The sequence below is a fragment of the Sus scrofa genome, chromosome X (assembly GCF_054392235.1).
Source record: "Sus scrofa isolate SSC_HxYL_T2T_F1_AM1 chromosome X, Sscrofa_HxYL_maternal_Yorkshire_Landrace_v2.0, whole genome shotgun sequence".
NCBI lineage: Eukaryota > Metazoa > Chordata > Mammalia > Artiodactyla > Suidae > Sus > Sus scrofa.
The window spans coordinates 38,518,730-38,534,054 of record NC_139401.1 but is presented as its reverse complement, the minus strand read 5'-3'; the positions used below and the strand labels follow the sequence as shown (position 1 = coordinate 38,534,054).

Here is a 15,325-nt window from a genome sequence, read left to right as displayed (position 1 = left end):
GGTACTTTGGCTTGGTTACCAAGAGACCTACAGATGTCTCCAGTTCGAGCCCCTCTTCCCAGCTTCCCTACCAGACTTGTATCCACTTCTTTCTTCCTCATCAAAGCCACCATTTTGTCTGGGATAATAGGGTTTCTAAGATTCCAAATATACTGCCTCCTCATAAATACATAACCCCTCAATCCTAAAGGACTATTGCTTGGAACAGCAAACCTAAGGCAAGTAAGGGATGGGGAGACTGTGTAGCTTTTGCATTCAGTATATGGGAACTTTAAACTCAGGCTGATGGAGTCCAAAATGTTCCTAATGATCTTAGCCACCTGGTATTTGTGTCCTTTTGTAGTCCCTTCCCATGCTGAATCAGAGCTGGTATGTACAGACAATAGAATACAGCAGATGTGACACTGTGCGACTTACATGTAAGTCACAAAACCATCAGAGCTTCTACCTTGGTCTGCTGGATCCCGTGCTCTGGGGAAGGCAGTCGCCATGTCATGAGGACACTCAAGCTGCCCTGCGGAGTGACCCATATTGAGAAGAACTTTGGTTACAGCACCAACTTAACAGCCACATGAGCGAGCTGTATTGGACGGCTGCTGCCCTGGCTGACATATCAGTGCAATCGCATAAGAGATCTTGAGTCAAAAACCACACAAATGAGCCACTCTTGTGTGTCCCTGACCCACAGAAACTGTGAACAATAATGAACTATTATTATTATTTCCAGCCACTCAGCTTTGGAGTGATTTGTTATGCAACCTTAGATACAGGCCATAAGGTCAAAAACAGGAGCCCAATGTCTGGTCTGTGTTTTTAAAGTTCTGGACATATAGCCTTGCTCCCTTTTATTTATACCGTTTCTCTTTGTCTTCCAGTGAACCACTCTACTTGGGGAGGAATTTATGTCCCTCGTCTGGGCTTCCTTCATAATATACACATGCTTCTGCACTGGTCTATGTATGTGCAACACAGCATAGTGGTTAATAGAATCAGCTTTGGAGACAGAGTGCCTTAGTTTAAATTCCTGCTCTATCATTTACTGCAAGTATGACCTTGGGCAAATGATCTAATCTCTGTATGCCTTAATTTTCTAAACTTTAAAGTAGTAATAATAATAGTACCTACTACATCATAGGCTTCTTTCCAGTGCTCAGGACAAGGCCTGTCACACAGGAAGCACTCCAAAAAGAGTTGTTTTGTTGCGAATATTATTCTTCCACCATCATCGTCATCATTATTATTATTCAGACCATGCTGTGTTGATTGTGTAGCTTCGCCTCTCATTCTCTAGACTGTGAGCTTCCTCAAGGCAATACCTTGATGCCGCTTATCTTTGCCTCTTCAGCTACCCAGTACCAGCCAGCACGTGGCAGAGACCGACCGATACAGGTGTATCTTAGGTGGGCTGCCTATGAGGGAGTGTAGGCAAACTGAGGGCCAGCTTCTTGAGTCACAGGGCAACAGAAGAGCGATATTGTGTGTAGTCCAAGAAAGGTGACAGAGCAGAGCCAGGAACTGGGGCAGAAGTTAAGGCAAGAGGTTGCCCGCATGTGTGGAGGCGGGGATAGCCCTGGTCAAGTTCCCCAGGTACTTGCATGAGAGCATCTACTTTCCTCTGAATGAGGGAATCTCAAGTTGCCCTGCTCAGCCCTCAGCTGTAGGTGGGATCTTCTGAAGGTAAAAGGCTCTCACATTTTGCTGGTGTAGATGGGGCCTTGGACGAGTCTCCTAAACCCACTAAGCCTTGGTTTCTCCATCTGCAGAGTGAGGATAGTAAGAATTACTTTTAAGACTTGAGAATGCTGAGGGTTCACCATGACCAAGCTGGTAAAGCACTCAGCGCCCTGACAGGCACAGACAAAGAGCCCATTAAGTGTCGACCACTCTTTGCTTGGCGAAAAAGTCTTAGTAAATACAGTCTTTCATTTGCTGGTGTCTTGAAGCCAAAGAATTTTGATGATTCTCAAGCTTTTCTGCCTCATTTGCAGAAAGAACCAAGGCACACGTACACACATGCGAGCACACACACACACCCCCCCCTTCCTTCTGGAAGAGGTTAACTATTGTGACCGGTACAATTAGCCCCTTTCCATCTGATAACAACCCCATCTAAGGAATTCACAACCGTTAATTAGAGGCACCCGGCGATCTTATGAGAGAGGAAAATTATCGCTCAAACTCTACCCGCGTCTGAACCGAGGTGCTCTGGGGTAACCTCAGTCACAGAGCCTGGGCCTGAGCAGGGACAGAACAGGATGGAGCCTGCCCGCCACCAGCCCCTCCACACCGCCTCTTCCCTCTTCCAAGGCTCCAGGGGGCTGACTGGAGGCCCTGCGGTTGTAAGTTCATTATTAAATCATTTCTCACCGAAAGAAGAAAAGGACTCGAAGCGCCACACATCGTGGTTTTTAAAATGCTAGTCTCTCTTCAATAGAAATTGAATTCACTGATGTAGCCCAGGGAAAAGCGAGCTCCTTCCTCCCCTCCAAATGACTCTTTCAGGGTAATATAGCAGTTAAACCTTCAGGTACATAATAGCATGCCGGTCTATTAGCTAAGGCGATTTTATTCTTCAGCTTGCAGCTTCTTGCCTGACAGTTGTCACCTAGACAACCATGTCTCCATGAACTCAAGAGGAGACTGGGGGGTGTCCTCTGAGGAGACAGCCAGCCTGATACATCAAATCTTCTGGTGCAAAGGAACCATTCTTGGCTTTGCGATGTGGAACACACTAAATAATGCATTCAACTGTTGTCTATTCATCTTTTCCATCGCCACCACTGCAGGCCCCTCCTTGCCTGTGACCTTGAAATGCTCCCTCAGCTTCAGGCCTTCCCATTCTCCTGTTATCAGCAAATCTGGTTTGGTATGAGAGAGAGAGTGTGTGTGTGTGTGTGTGTGTGTGTATGTGTGTGTTTAACAACTTTCCAACCTTGCAGCTTCCCAGCTAGGCTTTTTATTTTGAAACAAAAGAACTGCAAAGGCACAAAGTTGTCTGTACCAACGTGTAGGGAGACTCTAATCAGACAAGCCCTGGCAGCTCCTGTGATTTAATGAGGAGGAGCCATTACGGTCATGGTCGGTCCCTGCTTAGGAAGGGCTGAGGCCCAAGGCAGGAAAGGAGAGCCACCCCTCCTGATGTAAAACAACAAATAGCACCAAGTTGGTGAAATCGAGGAGCAAGAACAAAGTGATAATTGGAGGGCAAAGGGCCAAAGTCGCACCAGGAAGCAGTTCGGCATGTGGACCGAGGGCATCAGTCACCAACAGTGGGCCCTTCTGGGGTTGGGATGTGGCGGCAGCCATGTGACACATAGTGAGGTCTGCACGCCCTGGACATCACAAGCAAGGGGCTGGCTGCTCACTAGGTGTGTACGTGTGTGCTGTTGGGGGCTGCATTCTAACTCTGTAGACTGACAAATATTGAGTGCCGATATGTTTTCCTGAGCTCGCTTCTAAACCCTGGGGATAGAGCCGAACTAACCAGGAAATGATCCCTGCCTCCTGGAGCTTACACATGGTGTTTTTAGACCATCAAATTGTCAGTTAAATGTTTCCTCGAAGCGCTTGCAAGCTGAAGAGTGTGGGGGAAGAATGTTGATTTTGATATGTTAGTCCATCCTAAGCCTCACACATGCCAAACGAAGCAAGCTGTCCTGTCAGTTCTTTTTTGATTGTTTTTTTTAGGGCCACACCCACGGCATATGGAGGTTCCCAGGCCAGGGGTCCAATCGGAACTGTAGCCGCTGGCCTACGCCACAGCCACAGCCACGCCAGATCCGAGCCGCATCTACGACCTACACCACAGCTCACGGTAATGCCGGATCCTTAACCCACTCGGCAAGGCCAGGGATCGAACCCACAACCTCATGGTTCCTAGTCCGATTTGTTAACCACTGAGCCATGACGGGCACTCCAGTCCTGGCAGTTCTTAACCTGGGTCCTCATGGCTACCAAGGCTGCACAAGCTCGACCTTGTCTCGTATAGCTGCAGGGGCCACACTGTCTGCCCAGGGTCCCTCTCTTCAGGAATCACTCAGAGGTGTGCTGGAGCCAGCTTATAGTGGCTCATGAAGACCGACTGCATGCATCTCTTCCCAATGCTATGCTGAGCAGCATCATGGTGCTAGCTTGAAATTAGTTGTGGCTGGAATATCTATAACATGGAAATCAGCTACAAATCAGGGCCTTTGATTTTTGTTTATTTGTTTAAAAACTGACCTATCAGCAGGCTTCTAATACCATCCCTCCCACAGGTCCCCCAAATTCTGCCTGGCCCATGCTGCTTGGGCAGGATGACACTATCCTCCCCTGTACAACACATGACCTGAGTCTGGTCAGCCAGACTGCTTCATCTTCTTAGTCACACCATCTGGTACTGGGATGAGCATGTAAGCCACGACAGGCCAATCAAAGCCTTCTTTGAGATTTTAACCAGCGCTGTTAGAAAAAACGCTCTTCTCCTCTGAGATCAGGAGGAATAAGGATCATGTAAGCCGAGATTTGCCATCTTTTTCAATCTCTTCCCAGCCAGCCAGACAATAAGGCCAACACAGAAGAGAGCGGAAGCAAGAGATGGACAGAAGGCAGAGCCCTGACAGCACTCCTTGTGCATCTGGAGATAATACTAGTTTGTTGTTGTTCTTAAGCTAGGCTGAGCTGGGATTTTGTCGCTTGCAATCAAAAGAATCCAAATTCCTATATATTGTCTTCGCTCAGACCCTCCTCCTTCATAAACTGACACGGCACTTAAGCAGAGAGCAGCAGAAGATGTCAGGGTCCTGCTCATGTCCCCTTGGCACCCATTGTCCCTTGTAGCCTGATGCCTTCTTACTATAAGCAGATGAGATGCTCTCAGCCCATAGGTGGCAGAGGCCAGAGTGCTCAGGAGGTAGCTCACCTCAGGGCAGCCCTAAGCCGGTAACCAACAGGAGATGGTGGGTAAACACCCCAGCTTCCCTGCCCCTCAGGTGGGACTTGCAGGCATGTTCCATAGCATCTCCTTAGATCCCCCGCAGGACTGCTGCCTACAGTGGTAACCTGTTTTGACACTCTGAATTGATTTCCTTCTCTTTCCTGTCTTACTTCTCCACTCCTTAGTGATACTTCCTGAAATCACCTCCCCAAAAAACTGCATGCACCCAAATCCTTGTCACAGAATTGGCTTCTTGGGGAATCCAACCTAGAGGAATAGACCCATGCACCCAAATTAAATAAATCTGACTCATGATGATTACAACCCAAATCATTTTGTGTTCTTCTCTTTCTATTAGTCAATTTTTGTGGTTTCTCAGCCAAAGTTGTGTTACTTGTTTCATGTTACCCAATGCCTGGCTACAGAGTTAGTTTGTAAATGAGGAAAGAAAATTGCTATTCAGAACTGAAAAGGGGAGTCATACTCCTACTTTTTGGCCATTATTCAAATTCTAATTTGGGTTTGGTCTACATTTGGTTTTGGCTATGCAATAATAAAGTCTAGACACACCTAGGGGTTTTCTTTGGGACATCAGCGAATGCGGAACACAGCTTTCACTGGTTTCCACTTGTGAGCAAGTTGGCCTGGGCAGCTGAGGATACTATCACATTAAAACAGCTCTCTCCCTTCCACCTGGTTGGTTCATACTTACCACAGGCTGTTAGAGGCACCTTAGCTAAGAAACCCATAATTGTCAGGGGAGTCAGGGCGGGAGTGACCTTTTCCCAAAGGGAGAGAGTGACCCTGACTCTCTGGGCATGTGAAAGTTGGGAGTGCACTTGCTCACAAGGTCTGCCAGTCCTGTGAGAACCACACCCATTCTTCCTAGGGAAGGAGGTGAGAAAATACCTGTTCTGTGCATTAGGCTGCCAAGCTCCATAACTCCTGACACCTAGATGCCTGTATTTTTCCAAAGCCTTGGTTTGGGAGTAATTTCGCAACACATTACAGCTCCTTTGGACTGGGTATGCCTCTGACTTCATGGTGAGTAGGCAGGGAGGGACTAATCGAATAAATTTAAGTGAAAGACTTCGAGATACCAGATGAAAAGAGTCCAAATCTAAATGGCTGTGCCTAATGCTTACAGGAAGTAAAGATCTTTAAGGAGCAAATTTCATAGGAGGGGTGTGGCACAGGGGAAAACCTGAACTTGGAATGTGAGTACCTGCATGTGAATTCCAGCTGTCACTGCCAAGCTGCCTGGTGGCATGTACAGCAATTATAAACACAGACTCTCGAGTCCCACTGCCTGGGTTTAAAATCTCGTTCCACTACTTACGTGCTGTGTGACTGTGAAAAAGTTAAGTAGCCTCTCTGGGCTCCGTTCCTTCCTCAACGAAGGAAGGATAATAATGGTACCTGCCTTGTAGGACTGATACAAGCATGAAGTGAATTAATATCTCTCAAGGGATTAGAGGCGAGCCTGACACCTAGTTAAGTTCCAACATGTTTGCTTTCATCATTGTTCCCAGGCTCTGCGTCTCAGTGTTCTCACCTGTAAATGGAGGATTCCTACCTGGCTTACATGGTGGGGTTTTATTAGGACAAAATGACACAACGTTATTGGAAGGGGAAATCTGGTAAAGCATCATATAAATTCAGGTTGTGATTAAATCAGCTCAAGCTTTTGTGGCTGACCATCCTCCCCTAAAGACCAGGGCTGGGCATTTAGAGGCTCGGTTAGTCCTGACTTCCAGGGAAGGAAACAAGAGCTCAGGGAAATACACCCTCCCCTCTACAAGGGTTGGACATATGGCTAGCAGCTGGGATTTATGCAAAGCATTCTTCAAATTAGTCCAAAAGCCCCACTGTTTGGTTATTGCCCCCAGCGCAACCATAAAACCACAGCTCACAACTGCCAGCAGGTTGTTACATCCCCAGCCTGTGCTCACCCCGGCCCCCTCTCAGCTGCCTAGCTATGGCCACTCCAAGTTTCCCGGCCCCAGAGTCACGTGCGTGTCCTCTGGTTAACTCAATCTGCTGTCAAAAAGGAGGAAGTAATTAAATGGGGGACATGTCAGTCCCACCACAGGCCCTGGAAAAGTCAATAAAATTTAGTCACCAGAATGGGAGCTGATTTTTAACCACTCTACTATAAAGCATGACACGCACAAAAGATGTCAGCTTCGGGCCACAGAGCAACCAAGCCCAGGAGCTCGGGTGCTCAGCACAGTCCTCCTTCGGTGGGGCAAAGGAAGGCAAGTGAAGTACTCTACTCCAGTGAAATGCGAAGTGAGAAATGGAGGGAAAACAGCTTGCTTCCCCCAGAACTCTATCCCTGAGGATATCAGGAGAGGGGACACTGCAGTGGTGAAGAGACAAATGGAAGAGAGGATGGGATAAAACGCTGTTACCAGCCAGTTAGACCTGTCAGGCTCTGGGAGACCGCGCATGAGAAAGCTGGCCATCAGACCGCAGTTGAAATCACGTTTGTTGCTTTCTCTGCATTGCAAAACTCCCTGCCCTTCGCTTGTCTACTCCAGTATCTGATGGATTTTCTCAGCAGTCGCAGGGCTGCGCCCCAGAGGGCTATGGAGGTGGTGGAGGGGAGAACCAGAGCAGGTAAGAACCAAGGCTCTGCTTGGCTGACCTGACCTACCCTGGCCGCCTGCCTGCCTGCCTGCCTGGCCTCTTCTGCCCTTCATGTTTTTGTTGTTGTTGCTTTGTAAATAATGAAATTTCCATGGAATCAATCTCACTGACCACTTAGTGAGAAATTTTAGCTACAACCTCGTAGGTCCATCATCCAGACTGGGCCAAGAGCGTTTGGAGGTGGGGGAGGGGGGAAGGTCTAGGAAAAGGCGGTTTCCTCTTCCGGCAGCAGAGAGGTCACAGCAATATGCTGAATCACTCTTTCCCCACAGTCTCAGCTCTCTTCGCAAAAAGGCCTAGGAACCCTTCCGTTACATTTCATTTTCTGGTTTTTTTCCCCAAAGTCAAAGGTGACTTATTTAACAATTTCAATGAAATACTGAATGCACAATGCAGAGTATAATACAAGGCACAATTGCCTTACAGTTAGTAATTAACATTTACTGAACACCTACTACTAATTTGAATCCTCCTGACTTTCCTGGGTAGTAGGTTCTAATACCATCAGACCTATTTTACAGATGAGAAGCCTGAGCCCCAGAGAAATAAAGAAACATGCCCAAGGTCACAGAACTAGTGGTGGAGATAAGACTGGAACACTCCCTCATTATTTCCTATCAGCTTTCCACTCTAAAAATTGCCGACCTTTTTCTAATGCTGAGCAGATTCCCAAACCCTTTTATGTACATTTTCTCACCAGATACTCAAACACATCTCTTGAGGCAGGAGTTCTTATCTCTAATTTAGAGATGAGGAAATAGAAATTTAGAAGGATTAAACGGTTCTCACCTACTACAGAGGCAGGAAGTGAAGAGCAGAACTCACATGCTCTTTCTGGTCTTCTTCTCACCATAGCCCTGCTACCTAGGAATAACAAGTCTTTACGTATGGCAAGCTGGTGAAATCTTCAAGCTTGCTCCACAGGAAGTGCACCCCTCCTCTGCTTTAGGGGCAGGTGCGACAGCTTCTTCATTGGCCATGTCCCACCCTACTGGTGATATGTGCTTGGGTTTCCTGCAACATGGCCACACGTGGCTGTGCCAGTTGTTTGGTGAATGACTCCACTGCATCTGTGGGGACACGATTCACATCGTGGGTGTGGTAGATTTTTCACTTTATTAAGATAACTTTCCAGTAGATGGCAGTAATGCGTCTTGAGGAAGGGGTGGGTGCCTTTTCCTAATTCATGCAAAGGCAATGCAAAGGCTAGCGGGACCCCTGATGGTGTCTATTCTAAATTCTTCTTACCCATACTGGTAAGATGGCATTGATCCAACAATCCTCTTCTGGTCCCTCTTAAAGACCTAATGTGGGAGATACCCTCTGCAATAATTAATTTCTTTACATTTAACAAAATGCTTATCAGGTACCTACAGTGGGACAGATAATATACAAGGTGGACCTACTACAATGGTGAACAAAAGAAACACGGTCCCTGCTCTGTTATTAAAGTTCAATAAGGGAGCATGGAAGGCTCTAGAGGTTGGTCCTCTTTGATTGGCTTACCTAACTTCCTCTCTGGCTTGCTCTCTACACTATCCTATAGATTCTAAAAGCTAAACAGCAACAACAACTTAACTTTTTAGACTCCTTTGCAGCTAGAAGTTGCCATGTGGCCCAATTCTGGCCATAAGACATAAACAGTACTGTCAACTGATGTTCACTTTTCCTCTTCTCCTTTCTCTCTGGTTGGAATGCAGATGCTATCCCTGAGAAGCAGCAGTCATATTGTAAACAGGAGGACTGACCATATTTGCTAAAGGCAGCAGAGAAAGAAGAGAAGAGGAGGCTGAGTCCAGTGTGGCATGACTGAGCCATTCAACCTTTGCTGGATGTCCTCTCTTGTTATGGGAGATAAACAAGCCCTCATGTATTTTTTTTTTGTCTTTTTTTTTGTTGTTGTTGTTGTTGTTGTTGCTATTTCTTGGGCTGCTCCCGCGGCATATGGAGGTTCCCAGGCTAGGGGTCGAATCGGAGCTGTAGCCACCGGCCTACGCCAGAGCCACAGCAACACGGGATCCGAGCCGCGTCTGCAACCTACACCACAGCTCACAGCAACGCCGGATCGTTAACCCACTGAGCAAGGGCAGGGACCGAACCCGCAACCTCATGGTTCCTAGTCGGATTCGTTAACCACTGCGCCACGACGGGAACTCCAGCCCTCATGTATTTAAACTATAATCAGTTAAGTTTTCTAGTATTTGCAGCTGGACATTACACTAACAGACATAAGACAGATATTAACCAATATAAAAATAAATATATAATTATAAATACCAATAAACACTACACTACAGTAGTACAGGGCACTATGGTAATGTACACTGAGACACCTGACCAGATCTGAGGGGCAAGTAAGGCTTTGCTAAGGAAATGACATTGAATCTCAACAACGAGGGGCTGGAGCAAGATGGCTCTTGGTAGAGTGAAAAAACTGTACAAAGTCCTTGAGGTGGGAGGAGGCATAGACACTGGGGTGGAGGAGGAAGGATGGTGTACACAAGTGGAGAGGTAAATCAGCCCCTGGGGATCAAAACTGTGACCTTAACCTCTTTGCTCAGTTCATTAACCAACGGAATTGACTAACCACAGCGGGCTAACCACTCAGGCATCACCAAAGGGGAAGGAATGCAAATGGAAGTTCCCCCAGGCCTGGCTCAACTGGAAAGGAAATTAGGGTCACTCCTGATTATTCACATCAATAAAAGGCAAGGAGAATCCCCAAAGGGAGTGAATTTAAAAGGACTGTTGGTGAACACCTGAAGATGATGAGATCTGACACCAGCATAGGCACTCAATAAATGTTTGTTGAATGACTGAGCAAATGGTGTCAATGAAAGTCATTTCAAAGTATAAAATGAGGTGCACATCATTATCCCCAGTTCACCATGTACTGTACCACACTGCCCTTTCAAGCACAGTCTGCTAAAGATGACAACAGAAACCCTTTCACATCCTCGCCGAGTACAAGGCTCAGCGCTCGGTCTTCCTATTAGTGACTCTTAGCTTTGCTCTTTGCTCTGAAAATGGGGACAATTTCTTCACCAAAGTTCACTCCTCTCATCACCAGCCTTCTTTTTTCACAGCACTTCCAATACGCACATGCCTCTTTGAGCCCAGGCACACAGTCAGCTCACAGAACAGCTGAACATTTCCACACTCGGCTTGGCAGAAGTTTAAAGCGGGAAATGGCTTCTGCCATCCATGCTCCTTCCACTGTGGGATTTCAATTCTTTCAGCTGGGCCTCCCAGCCTGATGGAAGCCAGTTTCTCTTTGGATTCTGGGGGGAAGACATACACAGCACAGAAACCTGGATTTCCTGAGTTTGTGACTCTGTGCCAGGAGCTGCACTTTATTTAAGTCTCATAACAATCCTGTGAACTAGGGTTTATTATTTCTTCTCATAGCTGAGACACAGAGACCTGAAGCAACTTCTCTAGGGTCACAGAGTAAGTCAGTGTCAAAGATGGAGCTCATGCTCTCCCACCTTTAATTTAGACTCTAGCATCGTGGGATGCCTTGAATTCTGCACTTACTCGGTCTTTTCTACTCTCCTCTAGAGTCTGTCCACACAATTCCCCTTAAGCTCTTGAGAACTGCCTCACCACCCCCACCCCCTTATACACTGTAGTGCACACGATCCACTATAGTGGGCCACTTGGCCCTGGTGCAGGAAGGAGGTCCCCGGGCGAGACATGTCCTGCTGGAGCTGCTCTAGACAATGTTTAATCCTGGGCCAACTCTCCCCCACTGTGCGTCATGCTTCCAGGTGTCCAGATGACATGTGGAGCAAAACTGTCTTCCATCTTCCAAATGGGGAGTGGAATGAATGTGGGGTTTGGTTCTGCCATGTCAAATGCCACCCTCAAGGAAGAAACTGGATGCTCTCAGTGAAGGCAGGGTTGATCACTGTCCATCTGTGGCAGTGGCACTCTCTCTGCTCTACTGTCACTTCTCACCAGCCCTCCTCCAGGCAACCCCTACTCCCTACTCACAGGACCCCACGCACAGCCTCTCTGGGGCCACGCAACACTTCTCACAGTCCTGAACTGCACCAGGCTCCTGTACATGCCCTCCCTCCACGTGACTCACCCATCTCAGCCTTTCCCTGCTTAACTCCTATTTTACCTTCCACCGTTCATCCCAGCATCACCTCTCCCAGACGCCTTCCCTTACACTCTGGCCACATGTTGGATTTTGGGGCCCTTGCTCTCTGCTTCCAGAGCTTTCTGACTTTTTATCTCCACACTCTTACCACGTTGGACTGTAATTTCCTGTTCACTGGTCAGTCTCCACCCCTGGCCTGAGGATTCTGTGACACGAGGACTCTGCCATCTTGCTCACTGTTGAAATCAACACCCTTTGGGGACAATCACAATGCATAGGAGGCACTGAAGAAAGATTTATTATGGTCACATTGTAGTGAGTTCCTTTTCTAGTTTCCACTTAACCGTAAGCTCCCTGAGGACAGGGTCTAAATATCTCCCACCTTTGGATACCTGGGACTAGGGACAGAGCCTGACGCAGAATAAGGAAAAGTGAGGGGCCTAACACGTTTAACCCAGAGAGGAGGTGACTGTGGAAAGAAGCACAGGACCCACCCACTGTCCTTAAGCATCTGAAAGGCTCTCAAAGTAACATACGGCTGCTTAGAGTATGATCCACAGACTGGCAGCATCCACAAAACCTGGGACCTTGTTAGATATGCAAATTCTTGGGCCCTACCCCAGACCCACCAAATCAGAAACTCCGGGGTGGGACCTAGCACTCTGTGTTTTAACAAGCCCTCCCCACCTCCAGGGGATTCTGATGGGTGCTAGAGTTTGAGACGCCTTGGACTAATGGTAGCCTCATCCAGAGTTAATAAGGAGGCAGTTTTCCGTTTAAAATTCCCCCTGAGTCTACCATAATGGCAAAAGCTGCTTCACCATGTTCTCTGGGGCTCTGTATGTTCCAGAAGAGGAAGAGTAACCTCCCATCAGGCTTCTGTTGGGATTTTCTGCCTTGATTATTATGCAGTTGATCCAACCAGGAGAGAGACTGGAGGAGACAGAGTCCTTCAGAAATTCCCCACTGATCTGTGTTTTGCTGGCTTGGGGGTTGGGGGTGGTTGAGAGGGACACTCCTAACAACCCTGTTCTACCTCCATATGCCTAGAGGTTGGGGATTGAGGGAGGGCAGTGGGGGAGAGAGTGATACTGGCAGAAGGAGAGCACCCATCTTTGCCTTTTTAATTTGAGAAAGGCTTTGTGGTTGCAGCACAAAGCTAACCTTGCATTTGTAATAACAGCAATACCAAAAGTGAACATTCGTTAAACAGTTCCTATGTGTCAGGCATGGTGCTAACTTGCTTTGTAAGAATTTTCTCATTTGATTCTTCCAAGAGCCCTATACGAATTGTTACCATTATCTCTTATTGGGGGCAAGGAAAAAAGTGAGAAAGAGGCTAAGTTGTCTTCTCAAAAGATCTCACCTTCATGGAAAGGACCATTATAATACTTTCCGGAACAGGATCTTGAGGGTGAGACCATGATGTTTACTATGTATCCCATGCCTGGCATAGCCTGGGTCTGGCACACAGGCTCAGGATAGGCTTTTTTTTTAAATGGAGAAATGAAAGCTCTCATTTTATCCATTGAGGTAGATGTAGTTATTTCCTCCATATCCAGATAAGAAAGCAGATTCAGAAGAGGTGGCTAGCTGATTGTCGAAGGTCACTTAGCTATTAAACACATGAATTGTGCTTTGATTGTGGCTTCCATCTCTAAAACCTATGCTTAGTCCCATATCATCATCCACAGTGCGGTAGAGATGATAAAGAAAGGGCCACAAATTCTTTGCTGCTCCTCCCGTCAAGAAACTGAGTCTTCTTTTTTTTTTTTTTTTGGTCTTTTTTCTTTTTAGGGCCACACCTGCGGCATATGGAGGTTCCCAGGCTAAGGGTCCAGTTGGAGCTGGAGCTGCCGGCCACAGCCCCAGCCACAGCAACACCAGATCTGAGCCACATCTGCGACCTACACCACAGCTCATGACAATGCTGGATCCTTAACCCACTGAGCGAGGCCAGGGATCGAACCCTCAACCTCATGGTTCCTAGTCGAATTCGAAGAAACTGAGTCCTTTAATCTACCCATTGAAGTTTAAGCGTGGTCACTTGACTTGCTTTGGCTAATGGGATGTTGGCATATATGATGTAAGCAGAAGTTTGAGGTTTGCTTTTTCTTACTTCTGGGAATATTTCCATTACCATGTGAAGAAGCTCAGCAGAGACTCCTGGAGAATGAGAGACTATGTGGACAGAGAGGCCCCAGCAATTCCATCTGTCCCAGCTATCCCCACTGAGGCTCCAGACATTTGAGTGAGGTCATTTTAGTCCATCCAGGCCCAGTCAAGCCAGTTCAAAGAAGAAGCCACAAAATCTTATGCAAATCAATGATTTGTGGCTTTAAGCCACTAAATTTGGGGTTTATCTGTTACACAGCAAAGCTAACCTACACAAATGGTTACTATTATTTTATGCTGAACGACCTTTTTCACACTTAAAATCTTGAAAAGTCATTCCTCATGCAAACACATACGTTCACACTAGACCACAAACAAATGTACACAGATGTAGATGCATCCTTAGAGTCAACAAATCCAGGGAAAAGAAAAGGCACCAGCTTTTCTAAAACTTCTTTTAAGCACATGAAGTTGGCTTGAAGAGGAACTAGGTCCTCAAGGAAGAATTTCAAGCATTATTCTGGTTGTAATTTACAGCCAGCTCACGGTTGCCCTTTGTATCATTGTTGACTGGCTTTTGTGGGGCAGTCTGGAGTAGATAAGCAAAGAAAGGGTATGGGAAAACAATAAGGATGAGTAAAGGATTCGCATCTGGGGAGTCTGGCCATTGGCAGACCCCAGAATTCAGCATAGGACCACAGTCTCACAGCATCTGCCAACAAACTGCTATCAACAAGTCAACTTGAGGCAGTTTACGCAGGCCAGCAGGCATAAAGGACACAGCCCACCACCTGAGTAAGCCAGCAATATATGTGCACGGAGATGCCTAGCCAACCATAGGTACTTCATTCAAAATCCAAGGCTACAGCAAAGAAAGTTCACCTCTTACCAGAGCCCAGCATCTCTTGGATAGGCACCATCAGGGCCTGCCTGGCTTTTCAAGGGGGAGTTAGAAGCTGCCAACTGGCAGAAGCCTGAGCCCATGGCTACTGTTCTTGCAACCTTCCCACGGTCTGTTATTTGGGCCATTTCTAAGCACTGATTGTTGTCACAGAACATCTGCATTCGACTAACCGTGAGAGGCCTGATGACCTACCCAGTGAGAAAACAGAGGTGAAAAAAACTAGGATAAACAGAACAAAACAAAACTAGAGGTGTTGAAGCCTAGCAGGAGCTGAACCATACAGGATTGATAGTGCCATATAATACACCACACATAAGGATCTGAGAGCCCAAGAACCAGGTCTAGCACAAAGCAGGTGCTCAACAAATACCTGCTGAATGAATGAATACAAATCAGCCCAGCCACAGAAACAGGGCTTTGCACCTGTTCTCTAGTCTCATTGCAAATGCATTTGCCCCCCACCCCCCCTTGATTAAACCTGGCTTTCCTTTCAAGGTCAACTCTGACCTTCAGAGAGGCACTCCAGGCCACATCTTAACTGTCACAAAAATGCTTTCTGATTACCTTAGAAACTGAGGTGTAGGCCAACAGCTTTCTCTTCTAGTGATTTTAGATCAAATAAATTAGCATC

General features: G+C 47.0%; 1 long non-coding RNA gene across 8 annotated transcripts in view; it reads right to left on the bottom strand.

The window, feature by feature from the left end:
• LOC106506943 (uncharacterized) overlaps nt 1-15,325 on the bottom strand; it is a 525,822-nt gene that overhangs the window by 412,495 nt on the left and 98,002 nt on the right. For 2 of the 8 annotated variants that reach the window (XR_014835283.1, XR_014835280.1), the window contains one exon: nt 8,357-8,637. The exons of the other annotated variants lie outside the window; for them this stretch is intronic. This is a non-coding gene — a long non-coding RNA (uncharacterized LOC106506943). Of the gene's footprint in view, nt 1-8,356; nt 8,638-15,325 lie in introns of those variants that run through there. 8 annotated transcript variants of the gene reach the window in all.